This window comes from Callorhinchus milii, unplaced genomic scaffold, assembly GCF_018977255.1.
Source record: "Callorhinchus milii isolate IMCB2004 unplaced genomic scaffold, IMCB_Cmil_1.0 Scaffold12, whole genome shotgun sequence".
In the NCBI taxonomy this organism is placed as follows: domain Eukaryota; kingdom Metazoa; phylum Chordata; class Chondrichthyes; order Chimaeriformes; family Callorhinchidae; genus Callorhinchus; species Callorhinchus milii.
In genome coordinates this window covers 5,999,204-6,018,120 of record NW_024704753.1, presented here as the reverse complement: position 1 = coordinate 6,018,120, position 18,917 = coordinate 5,999,204, and the positions used below count along the sequence as shown (strand labels likewise).

Sequence of the window (18,917 nt, the reverse complement as noted above, 5' to 3'; positions counted from 1 at the left end):
GTGGGATTGGAATAAGTCATCACGTTACTCTCTTCCTAACCATAAACAGAGAAACTTTGGGGTCGATCTACTGTGCAACTCCCTCCACCCCCATCACTGTTCCCTGTTTGAAACCCACCAACTGGATTTTAAGGTTAATATTATACATGGTCTGAAATGTTGGATTTTTATTGGTTGTGTGTATGTGTGTGTGTGTGTGTGGGGGGGGGGGGTGAGGGGTGGGGGGGTTTAATTCACTTTCAGAGTCGTTAAAGGAAGCAATGTTAATATTTACTGTACCAGTGTTTGCTTTGAAATGCAGGACTGGTTTTCCAAACAAAAGTGGATGTTTGATTCAATCAGAAGATTTCAAAGGAACAACTAAACGATTCTATATAGCCTTCGGAACCGCTCTATATCATTGCATACTATTTAACCTCATTCCTATTTTGGAGCTTTCAGTATAAATTAATAAATAACAATCCTTGCATTTGATATAGAGCCTTATCATGCCATTGGGATGTCTCAAAGCGCTTCACAGAATATACTGTAAAGTGGATTGACTGTATATCTTGTGGGCAAAATAGTATCTAGTCAGAGAGAAAATGCACCTCTCACGATCTGGAAGTGCAAACAATACAAACTGCATACTGAAACAATACGATTATTTATCTATGGTGCAAATACCTTTATTTTAAAGTCAAAAGTATTTTTAGATAAACGTAACATAAATACAATAATAATCCTTGCATTTGATATAGCACTTTTCACGTTTTCTAGATGTCTCAAAGCGCTTCACAGAATATACTGTAAAGTGAATTGAATGTATATTTGTGGACAAAATGTGGCAGCCAATTACACACAGCAGTGTCCCACAAACAGTCGTGGATTGAAGTGACTAATTTTATTATTTTTTTCTTGAGAGATTTTTATCAGGCATGTGGAGTAAGAAACTTGGCCAAGATTTCACCCTGCTGGGAATCAAACCCACGTCTCTCGCTTGTGAGGCGAGTGCTCTAACCACTGAGCTATTGGACTCTTACATGTTATATGGTGATATCTATAACCATAATGCTCATTAAGATTTTCAAAATCTTACGATTGATAAAGACCTTCACAATGCATTGGTTTTACACTCTTGGGGAATGTGTTTTTTTCCTCTGATGGAGTAATAACATCCAATCTAATTTGTACCTGAATTATTTCATATCAATAACAATACTCTCTAGAAGTGTGAAAGACTGATTTGTGCTTTTGGCTGCTGAATAATTGTAAAGATTAGGTTCATACATGTTTTTTTAAAAAAGTTCCAAATCGTAGTGCTACAAATAAGTCAAGAAATGAAATGCCTGAAAAAATGACAAGATCTATAGACAAATATTTGTACAAAACTATTTGGAAAATCATTTCCCTATTGGTTTTAAACTACTGTGCTGTGTGGTTTAAGAAATTACTAGATTTAGGGATTAGTTTGTTAATGAATATGTTTGCTTATTATTTAAACATAGCTAGCCTCAGGCACTTTCAGATCAGATTATGGTACGGGTTTGCACTTCAGGGCTCCCTCTAGACCACTCAGCCCGGGCATATAGTTCAGAGCTCCCTCTAGATTGTCCACATGGACATGCAGTTGAAGGTTCTTTCTGAAATACCCCAAACTGGTATTCAGATGCCAGATTTTTATCAGCTCAAGGGAATTGAATTTTCCAAGAGTGGCTTAACTCCAAGCCCTGAAAAGGACCTTTTTACAACATAAGGATGACCTTTGCATTTCCCACAGTTTCCAGGAGTATTTTTTGCTAAGAGGAAATAAATGTTTTTACAAGATTGGGCAATTAAACAGAGTGTTGCTGCCAATTGTTTTTGTAGCTATTCTCAGGAGTGCTGAGGGTCACTTTGATTATCAGTGTCAAATCAGTTGGATTTGACGCTCATGGTTTCTGTTCAATCAGATAAAGTAGTGTCCTTAGAAAATCGAACCTCTCTTTCCTTAAGGTGAGTTAACACATTTTTCGAGAACCTGTGTCACTGGGATTGTTTCAGCTTGCTGAAGCAACAAAATGGAAAAGTTCAAATTTCACACAAAATTCAGTTTTAGTGGAGAAGGCTTGTTTTTGAGAAAATATTTTGCTTGGCTCTCAGTGCAAGAAACATGCTCAAATGGGGCAGGAAGTTACAGATAGAATTAATGTATTTTTTAACAAGTAAGAGAGATGGTTTTTATTTTCAATAAAAGATATTGATTCAGACCTGAAATCTGACATAGGTGACAAAAAAATCAATTTTGGGCAGTAATCTATTGTGAAAGATATGAAAAAGTACGCATTTATCAATAAGGTAACTGACCAAGGTCAAAATGCTCACAGTGATACAGACTCGTTGACCTGAGAACATTTGCTCTTGATCTACAGCTGGTCCTTTAAGTGTTTTGGAACGTGAACTTAAAAGCGGTTTGACTGATTATTTATGCCTCTGACTCGATAAAAATGTTCTGCTTTTGACTGTACAAATTGATGGTACCAATATATAATAGCATTTGTTCAGGTATTGCTTGATAGTGCAGGAACTCTCCCTATGTGAATAACTAAAAACATCTAGATATGTACAAACCTGTAAATTTGACTACAAATACCCAGTCACTACACTTTACAGTAAAATCCTATGAAACACTTTGAAATGTCTCAACAACATGATGAAGCACTACATTAAACGCTAGGATTATTATCATTGCTATTAACCCAACAATACAGCCATTTTAAACAGAACCTAACTAAATTTATGTATTTTTAAACAAATATGGATTAACAATTAAAGTATTGCAAATCTTTCATAGGACAGGAATATACTTGTGTATTACTGATCACAGATTCTATTAGAATCTAAGGTGTAGGTGTCATCAAGAAATGCAACAGTAAATACCAGGAGTTTCTCCTCAATCATTTCAACACTATGCAAACCCTTTTCTTTAACAACAGCACATCCACTTACAGATGTGAGGCCAATTGGCTTCCTATCAGCCGACGTTCCCATTTATTACATACAGCACAAAACAGGCAAACCTCCATCATTTTTACAAAAAAACTAGAATTACAGGTCACCCATCATTTTTGAATATTATTCAAATGATTTAGGATGACATTTACAGAATTATTAGCTTTTCAGATTTTTTATCTGTACCATGGGCCTTCATCTAGGTCTCTCAGTTACATTTGTTCCTATCCCATGGTGACTTAGCTCTGTCACAGGTTAATTTTGTCAGATAATCTTCAAGCTCCATAGAGGTCTTGTCTGAACCCTGATTTTCTTTAATTCTCTACCCTTGTGTTGGCCCGTCCGTCCACTACAGCAACAAACAACTTGCATTGATATAGTGCTCTTACATAGGATAACATCATGGAGAGCTTCACTTTGACGAGCAAGAGAGATTGGAAAGGAAGAGAGGAAGGGGGTGATATCATAACCATAGCTGTTGTTAAAGAGCTAGATTTTTAGGTTAGATTTAGAGACAAACAGAGAGAGAGGATGAGACAAGAGGCAGAGATAGTGAAGGATTGAGATGGAAGGATTACTAGGTATGAGACATTCACTACCAGTCCATAGCTTTAGATAAATTTGAGATCTTGTAACCTTTAGTCCAAATATTTTTACTCTTCGTTTCTTTCTATTATCTTATCTCAACTTTTAGGTTCTCATTTGCATTACACCATTCTCAGCCAATAGAAAAAACATCCAGCTGATGTACCAACTGATCAGAATGGTTAAAATCTTGTTTACAATGTGTGGAAGAGCCCTGGTTTGTTTCTTTCCCTATCATTTGGTCTATTTCTTCATTACTGTTTGACTGTAGTACATTTTCTGCGTATATCTTTGAAAAACAGATGGCTAATAGTGAGTTTCAAGGCAGTAATTCAATTGAATGGTCCTGATGACATCATAACCCTGAGAGCATAGTTTGAGTGTTTTGTAAATGTCAGCAGAACCCTGGAACTGAATTACTGCCTTGAACTTATAGCCAACTATTTGTTATTCTTTATAATGTCAAATGAATAGCTTATTTTTTAAGATAAATACAGTAATGTGGTGGTCAGAGGCAGCAGGAATATAGGTAAGATTGTAATAGTAAATGCATTGTCCAGTGCCCAAACATGTAGGGTAGTCACATGAGGTATGGGATCACATAGATACTAAATGTGGACAAGACAGAAGCCATACTCCTTGGCTCCCATCAACGTCTTCACTCCTGCGGATCTGAACTCTTCAACCTCTCCGGACTCTCCCTCAAACTCACCGAAGTAGTGCGCAATCTAGGCATCCGGTTCGACACCCAGCTGTCCTTTCTTCCCCACATTGGGTCCCTGACCAGGGCTGCCTTCCTCCACATCTGCCACCTTGCCTGCCTCCGACCATACCTTACCCCAAATGCAGCCGAAACCCTCGTGCATGTGTTTGTCATCTCCCACCTGGATTACTCAAATGCACTCCTTGCTGGTGTTCCCAACTCTGAACCCCCATCTCACCACTTCTGGCCAGGCTCCACTGGCTCCCCATCACCAAACACATCGACTTCAAGATCCTCGCACTCGTGTTCAAATCCATTCAACTAAACTACAGCTACAGCCCTTCACTCCCTGGCACCTCCCTACCTCTCTGACCTCCTCACTCCTCAATCCAATACTTGTCGCCTCCACTCGACCGGACCAGCTTGTCGCTCACTCCCTCTGCTCCACCATTGGAGTTCGCACATTCAGCCACTACGCCTGAAACTCTGGAACACTCTCCCTCAATCCCTCTGCTTTGCCCCTCCCTCCCCTTTTTCAAGTTCTGCCTGAAAACCTTCATTTTCAACAATGCTTACTGTCACCTCCCCGCCCCCCAAACCCCCCCGGCTCGGAGTCAGGCTCCGTTAAGCACTATTAAGTGCTCTGAGACGCTACCCTGCATGGAGGGCACACTATATGTGCAAATTGTTGTTGCTGTATACATCATTGAGGACTCCCCCATGTAATGGGGACCAAACTTAAATTCAGATTCAGAGAGAACAAATTGCAAATGCTTCTATTTTGGCTCTGCTGTTTTATCCTGTGCACTTTTAATCCACTATTATATACCTGATACATTCCAGAAGTTCGACAGATGGACGAGGAGACAGAGATGAGAACACAAGGGAAGAGTGGGTAGCAAAGAAAAGAAAGCGCAGTAAAGTAGAGGGAAGAAGTACAAAGTTAAATCGAAAGAAAAGAAAAAATCAAGTTAAAGAAAGAGTAAATGAAATAGCAAAACAAGGAAAAGAGAAACTCACAATATCAATGCAATACAATTTAATTTTGTATAGCACCTTTTATTTCGCAATGATGTCTAAAAGCATTTCCCAAGATCACAAGATTGGTTTGGTTGGGAAAAGTCCTTTGGTCCATATGATAATAGTAATAATAATAATACTTGCATTTGATATGGTGCTTTTCACCTCTTCTAGACGTCTCAAAGCGCTTCACAGAGTATACTGTAAAGTGAATTGATTGTATGTTTGTGGGCAAAACATGGCAGCCAATTGCGCATAGCAATGTCCTACAAACAGTCATGGATTGAAGTGACCAATTTATTATTGTTTTTTTTTCTTGAGGGATTATTATCAGGCGTGTGGAGTCAGGAAACTTCCCAAGGTTTTGCCCTGCCGGGAATCGAACCCAGGTCTCGGTCTCTAACCACTGAGCTACAGGAATCCACTATGATCTTATTCTTCCCCAACCTACAGCCTTCCATCACAGCATCAAGCTGTTTTTTTTAAAAAAATGAGTCCAGCTCAAAGAAAAAAGCAAACTAACTTAACCCTTAAGAGTTCTAGCAGATCTAATGGAGACTTAATAGCTCTGTATATTCAGTATATAATTATTTCTATTTGGTGACAGATGAATGATTTTATTTTGTTTAATGCTTATGCAATGCATTTCTATTAGATGTTGATAGTCCATTTGTCGGGAGCTATGACGGTCAAGGGAGCATCTCACGATTGAAGCCGAAATAGTGTTAGCTCATGTTTATGAGGGAGAAGGAAGCATGTATCACTAGTTTGATGTTGTACAAGTGATCTTATTTTGCAGTTGAAAATAATACCAGCTTGTGATGCTATCTGACTCTGAGTTACCACAGTCATAGCAAAAATGTTGGAATTCAAAACTTTGAATGGACATTGAACGACTTTGATTTAAGAAGTAATCTAACCATTTAATTTCTCCTGAGACAACACCCACATTTAGTCATGGATGTTAAAAACGAAAAAAGGAACCATTTTTNGAGATTGTTATATACACTGTCAAATCAATTGATTGAATTGGCCTTAATATAATTCTATTCAAAATAGATTTTAAGTGTGGGGAAAAAAAATTAAAGAATTTAACCATTCAAGATGTTGAGTTTGGTTATGTTTTCTGGCTGAAAAAAAGCAGAGCTCTTAGCTGAAGGGACAGGCAACAATGCGTTGCAATACAGAACCCAGTTGTTAAGATAAATCATACCTTTTTAATGACTGGTACCAGGTGGTCATTATTAGTTAGCTATATAAATAATGATTAAAAAACACCAATTTAGAGAATTCAGTCCCACTACAGTTGATCTTTGTTTATGATGAGAATCTACAAATACAGTCAGAAAAGATTATTGTGTATTTGGAATCAGGGTTTCTCCCATACAGTCTTCCTGATTGAGATTGCCCAATTAGTTACAATTATTTAAACTGAAGTTCTGGATTTAAACCTATTGGGAACTGGATGAAGACTACTCAGCTGTGTTGTGCTAAGTACTCTTTCAGAGCAGAAATGATTGGACCCAAACCCACCATGTCTGGTGCTCAACTGATTGAGCTGCCTGGGATGTAAGTTGTAGCATTGCCATTATATGTACATTGTCTGTCAGATATTCCTATCCTGCCCACATTCCGTGCGATCATCACTCCGTGGGGTCATCCACAAGGAACATAGGAACAGGAGTAGGCCATTCAGACTTTTGAGGCTGTTCCACCATTTAATTAAATCATGGCTGATCTGTACCTTAACTAATCCTCAAGGAATTGCAAGACATCGCGCTCAAATCCTCCCTTGAATTGTTTCAGTTGCTGTTGTACTCCCTGCAATTCCAACACTCTAGACTGTCGTCACAGACTTTTCTAATATTACTTTTCAATTGCTCTTGGACGAGAAATGCTCGTTAATGCAGATGTACCTTCATTGCCTGGTACAATTTTATTGCTGCTTTTTAAAAAAGATTTCTCACACTCAGCACTTAAATACTGCTGGGCATTCACTCAATTTCATTTGTTTTTTGTTAAATTTCTTTACAAACAAATATTTTTCATGGAAGAAGGAATGTCAGCACTCTTGCACTTCAAAATACAGTGACACTTTCTGCTAGCCTTCTTTCTGCATGTATTAAATGTACACAGTATATACTTCTCAAGATGTGTGGAGTTTATAGACCACATAAATGTCTTTATTTGTTGGTCTGCTAGGCCTGTTAGTTTACAGCACCTTAGGCTATTCTAGGTTCACTTTTTTTTTGGTACAGCTCATTGCAACTCATTACTGTATTAGTGGCGTAATGCTTTTTTGATAACACATAATTCATTCCAAATGGACATGCAAAGTTGATGCTAGTATCTTAATGGCACTCACATGTGTTCCTATTTTAAACGTTTAGTGGTTGATTTTACTTCTGCATACTGTTCTGTCCATTGACAAAATAATTCTCTCCTCTGCAGTATGTTACGGGGAAGTGAGATAGCTGATGAAAGACTCCTTAAGGGAAGAAATCCGGATTCTTTATTCTATGATAGTTTTCTTCTGCACCAGGAGGTTAATTTCAAAGTCATCACCGGAACACTTTTCTATTAAGAATAATATTCTTATTACAGCACTTCATGGGCCAAGAGGAGACTATTGTTTAACTAGAGATGGGCGTACAGGTCTTTTCCGAAGTTCAGCAAGTCCAATCCATTTTGAAAGGATCACTATTTTAATACTAATAATAACACCTACATTTCATACAGAGCCTTTCATGTGGGGAGGACATCTCAAAACCCAGGAATTTAGTGTAAAGTGCAGTGACTGTATTTCATTGGCAATTTGAGCGCAGCATTATCCCACAAATAGCAATGAAATGAATAACCAGTTTTATCTGGGGATTGTTAGGTACAATGATAAAATATTCAATAGCTTCTGATAGTTCTCACACAGAGTTATTTGTATTGAATTTTACTACTTTAAAAAGCTTCTGTTTCATTTTTTTTGCAATATTGAAAATCAATCAAACTAGACTTAAAATGCTGATTTCTCCAATTTTAAACATTACATTGTTAAGCTTGTTTTGTCTAGATAAAAACTTTTTCATTTTCTATTATCTAATGTCATCATTTCATTTTCCCCAGGAGACCTAGGCATTTGAATTAAATCATACATTCCAATGTGATGCTGATCTGTAGCAATTGGATAAAGGTGAACTTGCTGGCCAGGTCTTTCATAAATATTAGGTACGATTGAGTTAAGCCTATGGGTCAGTGTATATTATATCCAGCTTAGTAAACTAATAGTCAGCCTTGACAGATTTCTGTTCTTTGGCAGAGTTTTACTGCTCATTTGCAATTGGTGCGGTTGATTTAGCTGCTGGTTGAATTATGAACATTAAACATTGGCTTTCAAAACTTACGTTTAGAATGACATTTGATCCAGGCATTTCTGCATTAAGAGTGGTCCAATGGGAATATATTGCTAATGTGAATTAGACAGACTGATTAAAAATCAGGCCAAATTTCCAGAGATGTTTTATATTGTTCCAATTGTGCCCTCGGGAATCTGCCAAACAAAAAACATAGAAATGTGCTGCTTTATTTATAGGATTTAATCTTAAAAGGATAGCCATGAATAGAAAGAAGTAATTCCAGTCTGAATAAATCAGTAATTGCTACATTGCTTCAAAAGTGTCCATGATTAAATTGAACTTGAAAACTCTGTTGTTCATTAGTTAGCACTAATGTTCTGAGAGTACCATACATTTAAATTTCATTTCCAAGGATTATTAAAGGACAATCCCAACATATTTGATATTGGAAGTCCTGTCGTGGAGTCCTGTAGCTCAGTGCTTAGAGCACTCACCTCGTAAGTGAAAGGACCTGGATTCAACCAGGACCAGGCAGGGCGAAACCTTAGGCAACTTTCCTTGCTCCACACGCCTGTTTACCTAGCAGTAAGTAGGAACCAGGTTGTTAGTAAATTGGTGGATCACTTTTCCGGGGATAATATTCCCTTCAAAATTAAAAAAAAATAATAATAATAAATTGGTCACTCAATCCACGACTGTTTGTCGCCCACAAAAATATACAGTCAATCCACTATAGAGAATATCCTATGAAGCACTTTGAGGCATCTCAAAGCTGTGATGAGACGCTATATCAAATGCAAGGATTATTATTATTACAGTCACCATCATGATTAATAATTACTATATTTACTTGTTTTCTCTTTGTAGCTGCATGAAAAGTAAATACAACCGGTGAAACAATGTGTGCTGTGAGTTTCTTTTTCAAGGTGAGGTTCTGTTTATTCTTAAATAAGTAACTAATACAAATAAGTGTTTACTCCCTCTGGGAGTAATCTGTTTATTTTAACTTGAGACTTTTGAAGACCAGTTGCATTTCTGGACCATCACAGAATCAATAAGATTGTCATCTCTGGATTTTATTTTGAACAAAGTCTTGAGACACTGTAATTCATTCAGTGCGATGTCAACATGTTAATCTGCAAGACACACCTATTCACTTATTGACATTCAATTTATTAATATGTCAACAGCAATACAGTAAGTTAATTCTTTAAATATTATTTTCTTTTCATTTTTAACAAGTTGGTTTCCACAATGTGGTGTAGGACATTATAACACGATTTACTAAAGCTATAGATAATATGTTAATTCAGAAGATAATTTAAGTATAAAACAGAAAAAAAAGCGTATGTTGGAGTAATTTTATTTGCAATGGCTATTTATGTAGGCAAACACAGCAGACACTTCTTTGCACAAACAACCATGACACGAATGACCAATTTATCTGGAGGATTTTGGTCAGAAATGTTCTTCTCTTTTTAAATACTACCATGGGATCTGTACTGTCCACCTGAAAAGGTAGGTGTGACCTCAGTTTGAAGTCTCATCTGAAAGATGGCACCTCCAGCAATGTAGAGCTCACCTAGTACTAAGACATAGCGTCAACTTAGACTGTGATCTTGAAATCCGATATTGGGCTTAAACTGACAACCTTGTGACCCAGAGGCAAGAGTATTACCAACTGAGCTAACTGACTCGCTGCCGTAATTAATTTTCCATTAAGTTTATGTAAATCTAATTAAAAACAAATATGTTGTCTTTGGAATCTATTGCTATGATAATTCAAAACAGATGCAAAAGATGTTGAGGGATTAAATTGTTTTCTTATCAGTGTGAATTTTGAATCTATTCTGAACAACTACCCTGTACTCTGGGGAATTTGAAGAGCATCAATTCCACTGACAATCTACCTTTAACCATTTCAATATTTAAGTTTGTATCTCCCCAAACTGTTTTCAATAATATAACAAGGAAATCCTATACAAAATTAGATATAAATTGCTCTAATAATCATTGCAATTTCTATTGTTAGGTAGCAATAAGTATGGGAAATATCCTAGATTTACAACAAATCATAGAGAATGCAGTTTGAAAAAGAAAACTTTTTTTTACAATACAGTGAATTATTGTATTTTTTTTCAAGATCATTTTCCTCAAAAGCAATTAAAATAGCATCTAGAAAATAGAATAATCTCTTAATTTGTTCCAAATCAGCTTTGCAGAGGTTATGAAATTCAGTATCAGTGATGTGGTACTAGATGTCTGATAGAATGTAGAAAGAACCTTGCAAGGTACATACAGTGCCAAGCTGAAAGAGATTTAACAATCTCCAGAATATGCTTTCAATACCCACTATCTTTTGCTTGTCTGAATCAAGTCCCATTGCATTAGTTGCTGCTGTTTCTATTAGCCTAAGTGATCTGCTGTGGGGTTTGCACTTGCTTGTTCAATGTCATTTATAGATCCCGTGCATTGTCAGTAAAAGAGGTCATGGGTTTTCAATCATTGACTTTATTTACACATTGATCAGTGGTAATTATACCCTTTCACCGTGCAGGTTACTTCAGAAACAGTTCATGCTTTCACTAAAATCTCTGGCAAACATTCAAAGGTTACCACTCTTTACTTCAGAGAGCGTAATTAGTGTGATTACAGTTCCCTCCTCTTTCACCAACATTTGTCTTCATTGAGGTGCTTTGTGATTATTGTGCTGAAAATGGAAACATCGTTTCGCTTGTTTTTGAAACTTTTTTTCACATGATAATTGGTGCAAGAAATTATGAAAGGTCGTCTTGATAAAGTATTATATTTAATCCATGAATCAAAGCATTGTGACACACTGGAAGCAGATGAAAGGAGGGCTGACTGACATTATGTGGAAGGTACAAAGCGCAGAGTTGAGATTTCCAAGCTGGTGTCTCCTATCTTCCTGAATCGCAGCTCAATTCGTCAAAATTCACCGGTTATCCATCATAAAGATCTGTCGGATTCTTCAAATGTAAAACAATGCAGCTGCTGGAGATATTGATCTATAATTAAAAGAAACCATAAATATGGAAGTATATTGTCACTTTGCTAAACAGTTAATTCTTGTTGGATCTGACCTGCAGTGCAATGGGGGAATAGACTATCTTCAGGACTTTGACAACTGTCACTTTGATCTATGCTCTGCAAGAGGCGATATTCTAGCCAAGCATTTTGTAGATTTAATGGTGGAATATAGAGAGGTAAATACTGCAACCCATGCTAAAATCCTAGCGAAACTTACAGGTCTTTGTTTTTCAGGTTACAGCAATTAAATTATCACCATAAAATCCTTCATTGTCCCTCATTAACTGGTACACTGTTGACAAGTGTGGCTTTACAATTGAATTCCATTGTTTCAGACTGCTTCAAGACTACTGGTCGATTTAAGGGAATCAAATTTTGGCGCAAACAGATTGGTGTAGAAGGGCCCAACATGGTTGATTGTTAGTAGGTACCATGGGATGCATTTTCCTATAACTTGAATATTGTTTTTCATTTTAGCCATTTCTGCTTTCAGTCATCAATTCCTTTGCCTTAGCCCAAAGTCAGTCAGTTCTGCATGTGGATGCTCACCTCTTATCAGATTTTCCTCTATGCTGAAACTGTTGTTCTCAAAGATTCACATTCTACACTTTTGCTCTGGTGTGCCATTGAGATGTGTAAATTGAAGGTGACACGGAGGAGCTGGGAATAGAGGCATTTCTAGGTCTAATAAGATAATTGGAAGAATGGAAAAAATATGGTCTATGGGCAATAGCTCACAATTACTAGCTTTTGTCAATCTTGGGGGATATTGCTTTCTCTTCCAACTCTTTTAGGAAAAGCTGGTTTGGGGCAAGACTAGCTCATTTGCTTTGACATAAAAGTACTCAAATGCTTGAACCCCAAGCTTCTCAAATCATATTTCTGGATATGGCAGAGTTATTATCAGATACTTTAAAAACGAATGCTTGGATCTTATGAGCAGATAAAGAACTTCCTCCAAAATATGTGCAGCAACTAGGCAGCAAATAATAATAATCCTTGCATTTGATATAGCGCCTTATCAAGTCTTCGAGATGTCTCAAAGCACTTCACAGAATATATTGTAAAGTGAATTGACTGTATATTTTGTGGGCAAAACGCAGCAGCCAATTGCACACAGCAGTGTCCTACAAACAGTTGTGGATTGAGTGACCAATTTATAATTATTATTTTTATTTTGAAGGAATTATTACCCCCGGAAAAGTGATTCATCAATCGACTAACAACCGGGTTCTTACTTACTGCTAGGTAAGCAGAGATATGTGGAGTGAGGAAAGTTGACCAACATTTCGCCCTGCCAGGAATCAAACCCAGGTCTTTTGCTTGCAAGACGAGTGCTCTAACCACTGAGTTCAGGACTCCATGGCTATGGCTATGTTGTGACCACTGTGGTGACTCCCTAGCTTGCCACGTGTTGGAACATTTTTTGGCAAGGGTGTGGGCCTGGCTTTACACAACAGCCAGTTTGATTGTTGTGGTACAGGCTCTTAGTTTCAATACTGTGATCACATTTGCTATGAAACTTCCCAGAAATTACAATATTGCATTTATCAACTGGCCAACATCTTGCAAGTGTCATAGACTGTGGTCTCTGCCTCTCACATGCCTCATATACTGTGGGATATTCCATTGTTCAGACCCTCACCTGCAGTTTTCAATAGTATAAAAGTCTGGCTGTTTGATTTCATCCCTGGAGAGTTGCTATGATTACAATCCTGTAATCTTAATCAGTGTAACCTTGCAAGCGAGAAGACCTGGGTTCAATTCCCAGGCAGGGCAAAACGTTGGGCAAATTTCCTTACTCCACACGCCTCTGTTTACCGAGCAGTAAGTAGTACCCAGTTGTTAATCCATTGAAAATTTCAAATTCCCTACCACTGATATTAGACCTTTGCATTTTATAAATGCAGAAGTGCTTCTACGTCTCAGCAATTCACCCCCTTTCTAATTGATGTATTGAGCAGCACAGAGATTCAAAGTCACTAAAAAGGATTTGTGAGCACAAAAAGCTTATGGGCCATGGCATGCAACAGCCTGTGCATGATATTTCAAGACTTTAAAACTAAAATATTGGAAAAACTGCCTTGAAAATTTGTAAATGAAACAAATAACCAGTCTTCATGCTTGAAATTTTTTTAAAAAAAGCCCCAGTGATAGCAAATCGGGAGACTAATGGTTCAACCAAGTCTCCTCTGTTCTCAGTGTTCCTCTGTCCTGGGTCTCAAACTGCCACTGACTACACTAAGGAATTGCAGTTCCGGTGCCAAGTTCTTTTCAATGCAATTCTTCCTCAATAGGAGGCCCAGATGCATTGTTGAAAGATACCCCCCAACTCCCTCTCAGTTTAGTCAATTGTGAATTAAGTGGGGTTTGTGATGGTGCTTCTTTATTATATATTTGTCTTCTTTTCACAAGTAAATCCAAAGGAATTGCTTCAATAAAAAAAAGCTTGACCAGTATTGTTTAAAGTTTTGAATACTTTTTTTAAAAAAATGAAGAGCTGCTAACAACCTTTAAACAATGATAAATTATCCTTGTGCGAAACATATATCTGAAATCACATAAAAGTGCCATTTAGTTACTGTAAACTATATCAACGCTTTTGCTTTTGCATACTTTTCCTTCTGCAACAGCTTTCCACCCATAATGAAATGCTACCAACGTAACTTTCATTCTGTTATACTGAAACATGGAAGACAAATGCAAGATCAACTGCTTAATGATGACTGCATTCTATTCTTTAATTTTTTAATTAACATTCATGAGTATAGCTTCATACACTGTTATTTTCACCCAGTGCCAAAATCACTCTGCAGTGGAGATGATGTTGATTTGCTGCCAGTGTTCGGCAAACTGCAACACGAAATGATTAATTAGCCTTATGAATAAAGACAATGGAACAATAAAGTCGAGCAGTAAACCATTTCATAAAGGGTAGGTTTGTGCAGCAGTCACAAAAAGACAGAAGTACTGTTTCTTTCTAATGTCTCATGCCTGCGGCAAAAACTAATGCTTGACCTAGATATTTTGCAAAACAAATCTTGCTTAATTAGATGGTTAATTTTTAAAAAATTGCAATAAATTAGAAAGTCCAGTCCAGGGCCCTACATCATACTGATTTACTGGAAATGCAGCCTTTTCCAGGAAAAGAGCCCATGTTTTTGCACTCTTCCCCCCACCCACCCCTCCCCTCCTCCTAGTGCAGACAAGTACTGCACACCTCGAATCATGTTCATCAATAGTGCAACACTCAGTACAGATTATTTCCCAGTCCTGTGTCCTAGGAACCATGTTCCATTCACAATCACCTTCTTTCTTCAATCATGAAGCCAGGTTTCGAACTGGTCCACTAAACCCATAAATCTGAATATTATATACTTTATGTGTGAAATTTTATCAAATGTGATTGAGAATCTAAGCAGATTACAACCACTAAATTGCCTTTTGATTGCCTTAATGTACAATTCATTGAGGGGGACAATCAAATGTCCACTTAATGAACTGTACATTAGTGAGATTAACATAAGATTTAACATGCACATTGATTGTTTCTTACAGCCCCAGTACTCTTTAGATGAACATTAGCAGCATTTTATATAATCATATTATACCGTAGGATTAGGACATTTGGCCCATCCAGGCTCAACTGGAGCTGGCTCATCCACTCCAACTATCAATTCGCTGCTCTTTCCCTGTACGCATTATATTCACATAAAATTCTCTACAACATTTTCCCGATTACTGATATCAGACTAGCTACACTATACAATAAATGCCTCATCGGGAAGAACAATTCCTGTCTTCTAATTGTGTAGCAGATATTTGTATGGAACGCCCAAAAATATGAATTAAACTCTCACTTATTTCCTGTCTCACTTCCTCCAGGTAAGGAAGTGCAAGTGATCAAGTGAATCAAGGCAAATTTGTGAATGCTTTGCTGCAACATTCGTTTATAATGAGAGTTTTCTTCCTGTCATATGAAAATATTCTTAAGGAACTGAGAAATAGTTGAAATTAGATCTATTTGAAGACATGCTACATTTTACAACATAATTAACCCTTGGTTCAACTTAGCAGGTAGGATGCTTTAGCCAAGTTTTCCTCTCTCCTCTCCCTATGACAAGGAGGTCATATGAGACAGGTAGAGCATTGGAGCACTGCTCTCAAGCATAGCACAAAACAACGAAGACATCTACATGATCACTATAATAAGATACCAGTGAAATTATTACTGGCTATCACAATTCAGTTTCTAGTAGCCGCCACAACATAAATTTTTCATCATTCACTGCAAAACGAAACAAGTAAAGAAACACTTGATTAATGAAACTGGAAGGAGAGGGAGAATCCGCAGGGGTCCTGGCTATCTAGGGGTAGATCTGAATGCAACCAGCTTACACTGGATTTGACCTGGAGTCTTTGATGCTGTCATCAAATGTCATTGTTGCCAATGACAAACACACACCTGTTAAAATCTAATCTCCTCAAGAGCTGCTACTCTCAATCCTTTAGGCTTTAAAGGAGAGATAGCTATTGAACTATTCTGCTTTGAAGCACACTGACTTCCACATGAAAATAACTACTCAACAGGTGTATGTGTCAGCAGGATATGTGTTAATGAGATTTGTCTATCCTGTTTTTAAACACGGGGATCCACTGCACATGATCCAGGTCCAAGTTGCGTTCAGTTATGCATGCCAACAGTGTTTTGCAGGTATTCACCTCAGAGGCACAAGTTTTAAGTGGCATTTTACACTAGCCATCCCCCTTGCTGGAAGCCCCACTGGTGATCGAATGGACTACAGCTGTCAAAATGTTGTTTTGTTTGTCTTTGAAACTGATATGACCTGGCTTCTAAATCACACCCAATGTACTGCATGCAGTTTCATCAAAGACGTAATGGAAATGTAACATTATTAACTAATGCTCTGAGAGTAATCCCCTCACATACACTATGATTAGTGAACGTTTGTTTTCATCTGCAGGGTTCATAAGTTGCCGCTCAGTCTGAGATGGTTGCAGAAGAGAAGACCAATTTATAGTGTTTGCCTATAACATCAGAATGAATGGCAAGGCCAACCTTTGCATGATGTATCAAGCAGGCTGATTGACTCTTAACCTAAAGAATTAATGAAGGCATGTTTCAAACTTTATTTTACACATTTTGCTCAGCTATTGTAGCATTCATATAACTTTTTAAGTCAGTTTAGACTTGAACTGGTTTACATCAATAAGGGATGCAGTTTGTTGTATATCATATCAGAGCAGGCATTAATTTTGAGTGAGAAATCTAGGTATATTACAAACTAAGTTTGTCAGGTTTGGGAGCCACACAGGATGGTCGGGGAGTTGCGGGGGGTGGGGGGGAGGGGTTAAAAGTCCATGAATGTAAGAGGAGGGGATATCAGAAAGGTAAAGGAGTTCACAGTTTTAAGATCCTGGAAAAGCAGGAGTTCACTGCACCATGTAAAACATGTTGTAGTCAGACGTGACAGCATTCAGGAGAAGGAATTTCAAAACAAAAGTTTAACACTTTTCTTCCTTTTTTTGTAGACTTATTTTCTGCTGGTTCTCCATCACATTAACCAACAGATTGAGGGAGTGGACAGGTGCTGTTCTTAGTACACTGTGAAAGCCACTGTGTCAGGAGGTGAGACTAATGTGAGAGCCTAAGTTTTCACAAGATCAAAAGATCATTTCAGATGTAGAAGGCCTTTCGGTCCAATTGATTTCATCCTTACAGAATAATTACCCACTGTCCTCCCATTAAAACATCAAAAAGCTGTCTTTCACATGTGTCCAGCACTCTGGCCTCCTGTTCTAATCATTAATTACTCTCTGGGTCAAGAAATATTTCCTGCTGTCCGTCCTGAAATTATGCTTTACAACTGTAAACACGTGTCCGCTTGTTCTCCTGTCTCAGCACATACGAAAGCATTGTTCTGAGCTTTAAGGTCTATCTCAAGACCTTTCTTTTTAACTGCACCTTTTGTCATCTCCCCCACAACCAGCCCCCTCATGCTTCTCAAATCCAGCTCCAGTTCAGGTGCAAATCCTCGGCTATCCAACACCTCCAACGTGAAAGGTACTATAAAAATGCAATTTTGTTGTTGCTGTTGTTTGTCTGGGTTTCCTTTTTCGATCATATTTAAAATTTCATATACCTCAATGTAGTCACTTCTAAGATGTCTCCTTTTAAGACTGAAGAACCTTAACTAGTCTAATCACTACTCATACGTCATTCCTCTACAACCTTGTATCATCCTCATTGATGTTCTCTGCACTACCTCTATGCCATGGGCAGCTCATTTATGTCACAGTGACCAGAACTGTGTGCAGTCCTCTAGGTATGGCTTAACCAGATAACTATGCAGCTTGAGTTTGATTTCTGGGGATCTTGCAACCGATTTGACAATATAGCCCAGAATCCTGTCTTTGATTGCTTTTCTCTCTCTTAATCACGGAGGTCTTGTCTGTGACCCTCCCAGGTGGCCTGACTGAGATTGAGGAATCACTTGGTGGGATTGTGAGCAGTAATAAGTCTGAGTTCTGCATTGATATTTGATGAGATTCATGAACAAGTTGTACTTCGGGGTTAGAGGAAGGATGAGTTATTGCAGATGTGGCTGTCACAACCTGTCTTGCACAACTGGTTTGGGACTACTGAGGTTCATTGAATAGTATTATCTCACAGTGATTGGGATTTGGGGCGAGAGACAAATAGTGCTCAATCATTTATCTGAAATTGTGGTCAAAATGTTTAACTGTAAAGAATTTGAACCAAATCAAACACAGTGCAAACCGTGTACTCATGACAAAATTCATAAATCATATTGAAGTATATTAAATTGACACTTTCTGTAAAATTATATACATTACCGAAGGGAGTATTAAAATGAATAGATCAATTTGGAACTCCAAGATGTGACACATAGCTAACTTTGATAGATTGCATGTTATGATTCAGAAGCATATGAAAGACGCAATTCATAGCTGGTTATAATAACTCCCTTCCTTTCCCACAGAAGACGCAGTTTCCCGATTTAAATCCCATCTTCCACTTTATTCACCCAGTCGCTCAGTGATCGAGCTCTCACTGAGGGTGAAAGAGCTTCCTCTGCAGCTGGCAACAGCTTGTGACTTAGCCTTTCAACTCAATAAACTGCTCCACAGAGTGAGAACAGTGCAACACTACTGGCTGCGAGGAGCATGCGTTCAACCTCTCATTCATAGGAGGCTGG

At 37.8% G+C, this 18,917-nt stretch overlaps 1 long non-coding RNA gene across 1 annotated transcript; it reads left to right on the top strand.

The window, feature by feature from the left end:
- The first annotated feature begins 60 nt into the window (after positions 1-60).
- On the top strand, positions 61-16,704 carry LOC103179780. The gene is made up of 3 exons (XR_006085437.1): positions 61-133; positions 9,493-9,551; positions 16,662-16,704. It is a non-coding gene; the product is annotated as an uncharacterized LOC103179780 (long non-coding RNA).
- Positions 16,705-18,917: the final 2,213 nt, after the last annotated feature.